Source organism: Triticum dicoccoides, chromosome 2B, assembly GCF_002162155.2.
Source record: "Triticum dicoccoides isolate Atlit2015 ecotype Zavitan chromosome 2B, WEW_v2.0, whole genome shotgun sequence".
NCBI lineage: Eukaryota > Viridiplantae > Streptophyta > Magnoliopsida > Poales > Poaceae > Triticum > Triticum dicoccoides.
In genome coordinates, this window is record NC_041383.1 from 22,361,573 (window position 1) to 22,366,219 (window position 4,647).

Genomic DNA, 4,647 nt, shown 5'->3' on the forward strand with positions numbered 1-4,647 from the left:
ATGTGTACTAGCGCGTTCAGAAAAAGTACAAGGCAGCAGCTATTTTATCTAATTACATGCTCTATTATGTTGCGTTAAATAATCTTAGTGCATCACCCTTAGATTCACATCCAGTGGTCCACAAACAAGGGGCACCGCACCCCGTGGATACCAGATCCTCGCTCCTCTAAATTATGCAAGGTTAAATATAAGACTATATTATCAATAATTGTACGTTGCCCCCAATTCTTGCTTTTATATCTCCCCGCGCAGTCCGTCCTTCATTTTAAGTTCAGCCGAGACCCAAGTCTCCGCTTTCATCCCTTCTGCATGCGCTTAGAGCCTAATTGGTTTGATGCCAAAAGTTGGCATGCCAAATTTTGGCAAGTGCCAAATGTTGATTAGAGATTGATTGCATACCAATTTTCATTGCCAATCTCATAAAAGGTTATCAAATGTTGGCAACTTTTGATTTTGCCAAATGCTGGCTTGCTAAATATTGACAATGCCAAATGTTGATAGCAAATCAATCAGCCTCTTAATTCTCGTGCGCGAATTATGATGCCGGCAAGTGAATCGCCAAACACCATGGAGGAGATCATCGCCGGCACAACCCACACATCTTGCCACCACAAGTTTTTCCCTTTTTATCCAATATATGCCTCACACATACTACTAAGTACCTGGATAGAGCAAAAAGTTTCTGTCTTTTTCATTCGATTGAGAGCCGAGTCGACAACACACGGATAGAAAAGATTTTTGAATACTCATGCAAAAGCTCCACGCCCGGGACCAACAATTCCAGTCCACACCGATCCAGCTCCACGTACCTTCCATGGACATGTGACGCTCAGCTCCAATCCAACTTGGCCAAGCTAGCTAGCTAGCGCTGCTGCCCGAACGACAGCGACAACGGCAGCTTTGCAGTTGCCGTCCGCCACTAGCTAGGTTGCTTCTGCACTCCATATATACCAGCGGCAACGGCCTGCTTTTCGACGGAATGCGCGCCACCCCTTTGATCAAATGCCACATAACGTAGGGTAGAGCAAAAAGTTTTTATCCTGTTATTAAGAGTGGAATTAGAGCACTACTTTAACGATCTAAATGCTCTCCTTTTTTTTCTTACAGAGAGAGTACTTTCTCAGTTCCTAAATCTAAGTCTTTTTTAGACATTCTGATATGGGTGAATCTACACTCTAAAACACGTCTATGTACATCTGTATGTAATGCATGTAGAAACCTCTAAAAGAGACTTATATTTAGAAACGGAGAAAGTACCACACATGCATGCTAGCCTACACAGTCCAACATGCATACTGGCTACGGATCAGTACGGATTATCCTCAACCGATGCACCACGTACAATGTGCCCTTCATACATATGCCTCCATGGCACTAGCTACCTACTCCCTCTCTCCCTAAATACATTGGCACACACATTTAGTCAAAAACTCAATGCTTTCTAAGTTTGACCAAATATGTACTCTCGCTGTTTTCAATATATAAGATATTCTAGAGATTTTAATATAAACTACATACGAATGTATACAGATACATTTTAGAGCGTAGATTAACTCATTTTGCTACGTATGTAGCCTGTATTGGAATCTCTAAAGTGGCTTATATTTAAAAACGGATGGAGATATGGAGTAGAAGAAAATAGCAACTTGCTATAGTTTTTAATGAACACATTATGAAAGTATATCTAATGATGAACATATTGATGTTGATTTGGTATTGTTTATCTTAAGAGCTTTGTACATACATTTGGTCAAAACCTTGTAAAGCATTGACTTTTTGACTCGGTTTATACGCCATGTATTTCGCGACAGAGGGGGTAGCACACTACGTACGTTAGCTATCCATCCATCCATGTCTACATACCCCCGTAACAACAACAAAAGGTCACCTCGAGGCCATGGAGGGCGAATTCCTTCACATATTTCATCTTGTTATTGCGTTGACGCATCCTCTTGACAATAGACCATTTGCGTTTTGATCAAGTCATACCGTTAACTCTATTCTACTAACTGCCATCTGTCTTTGGAGGATTTGTGTGTTCAAAAGAAAAAGTAAGATTACTAGAAGAACGCCCGTGCGTTGCAACGGGGCCACATTAACTTTAAGAGTTCAATATTACGACATTGACGACTTTTTTTACCATCAAATCTTCACACACACACAGAACCACACTCTCCCTCCCTCTTCCTCACTCTCTATCCCCGTCTCCCTCTCGCTCTAACACACACACATATCCATCTTATTGGGTACGGGACCATAATCCATCTATTTCACACATACACGCTAGTGCATAACAATATGGATTATGTGTATTATATTTGCCACCAGAATTGAGGGAGTTAATTTCATGTAAATCGACCAGCCACAACTCCAAGAATACGCGGACGAGGTGGTTCGGGTCGGCGTCGGCGCCGTCCAGCGCGGGCCACGGGCCCGCTTCCAAGTGCACGTGCAATGCACGACTTCACAAATATTATAATCAGATATGAGAAATCACATGCATAGAAAAAACATTCTGATAGCAATCCAAATACCATACTCAATTGAATACCTAACCTGGACAATACTCTTATTTCTATGCGCCAGAAAAAAATGGAATAGCAAAGCTAAGTATGCCTACATACGCTCAGATTATATATAAGAATCTTGGGTGAACAATTGCAACAAAGCACTAAGCAGCGATAAATTTAAATAAAAAATCCATTAACTATGCAGGCAGCAGGCTTGTTACAACATAGAGAGATAGAAAAATGTCACCTCCAGTAATGTAGCGCAAAGGAGTGGAACGAAGCATGAATGAGCGGTTGCCTGTTCTTCTCCATGTACATGGATCAGCAGTAGAGGCCAAGTATATAAGTACTTGACCGAACTCCACTCTTCGTGTACGGAGAGCCATGTCACATTCTCGCCGCTGCAGCATGGGAGGACGGCTGGTTCACGTGACCCTCCAGCTGGGGGATCCATGGTGGCTGACCGTCGAGCTCGAGGCAGAGAAGTTGAGGGCAGTAGTGGCGAGATCCATGCCAGCCAACCGGGCGAAGAGGAGGTCGTCGGGGAGGGACACATCGGCAAGATCCGGTCACCACGCGACCTGAAGAGCAACAGTGATCTCCACAAGCTGTAGGCCGACGGCGTGCTCCATCCCCTGTGATGGGGTGACCATGGCGGTGGCCACAGCTCCTCATGCTCGCCTCGATCTCGGCGACACACCCTGAGTGTAGGAGGCAGCAACGACATCGACGAAATCATGGCCTCCATCCCGGAACGCAATCATGTCGCTCTAAATAAATGGATTCAATCATGTGACTCTAATTACTTCGGATTGTTATGTGCACACTAAGCGGGGTGCAGTTAGGAAAGAAAATGTTTTCTAATTAAAGTGATTGAGTGATTTAAGGTAAGGTTAATTAATTAAGATTTGATTTTTAGTGATTGTTAGTAAGGTATGATGCGTCTTTAAAATCTTTTATTTGTTTCCTTAAAATCTATTATTTGTTTCCTAAAGAAATTTGCAATAATGGAAGGTATCGGTTGATTTGGATAAGTTAGTAAATTTAGATCCATGATTGCGTGCACGTTTGGAAAGTGCTGATTTGCAAGGAAAGAGCTGAGGGGTAAATAAACCGGTGAATAAGAAGCCAACATCGAAAAAAATCTACGACGGTTAACCTACGAAAAAAAACCGGACGAAAGTGGTGGGACGAAAAAAAACCTGGAAGCGAGACTACCAACTGCTCCATTAGGAGTAGAGATTTGTGTGCAAGTCAATCAAGGAGACAAAACTGATGTTCTTTTTTTGGCGCTAGTTGTCTATACCGTTGATACAAGATTCTTAATTAGATCCATCTGATTTACCTTGCTCAGTAGTTGTTGGATTACAGGACACCTATAATAAAACAAGTAGTACTCCTAGTCCTTTGGTAATTTGAATCCTCACGATATCAAATTGAGAAAAGTAGCATTGAGAAAGGAGCTCAAAGATTACATGCGAGAAGAAGAACATTATCCCCGTGGACTTGCTCCACGCACGTACGAACGTACGTACGTGCCTCAAGAAGCTGCAAGCGCACGGAGGCGGCCGGGCCGAAGCACGCGGACTTGCTCCGGCTACCAACTGGTGCAATGCGACATGGAAGAACAGCAAGCAGCAGACAGCTGACGGCCCGAGTCGTGGGAGTTGCAGCGGCACAAGGCGGACGTGGTCACCCCGAGCTGCTCCCTCTCGGACGGACGTTGACTTTGGCAGCGCCCCATCTCATACAGAGGGCGATCAACTGCGCACGTCATGCCTCCCTTCGGAGGCCGATTTTCATGTTTTGACACCCTTTTCAAAAAAATTAGCAGGAACTGACCCTGGTCTGGAAGTATTTCGGGATCTGGCCCTTTTTGCTACCGCCGGACCGATAGGTGAGAGGGTTGCATAGCCTACCACCCATGCCTGTGGTGGTAGGCAACTAATCCACGCCAGCAGCAGCAAATGGCAGCCGTCCCCATCATCCGACCCTATCGCTGTCGGACCCGACGGTAGGTTGTCTTACCCTACAGCCAGGGTCCCCGGCGATAGGGTCTGAGCAGTTGTAATCCGCAGGCACCGGTTTGCCCACCCCACCTCTTCTCCCAGCCGCGCCGCAGGCACAAAGAAGAACT

General features: G+C 44.8%; 1 protein-coding gene across 1 annotated transcript in view; it reads left to right on the plus strand.

Annotated features, from left to right (window-relative positions):
* LOC119360275 overlaps positions 1 to 4,647 on the plus strand; it is a 23,681-nt gene that overhangs the window by 17,792 nt on the left and 1,242 nt on the right. The gene's annotated exons all lie outside the window — the stretch shown is intronic.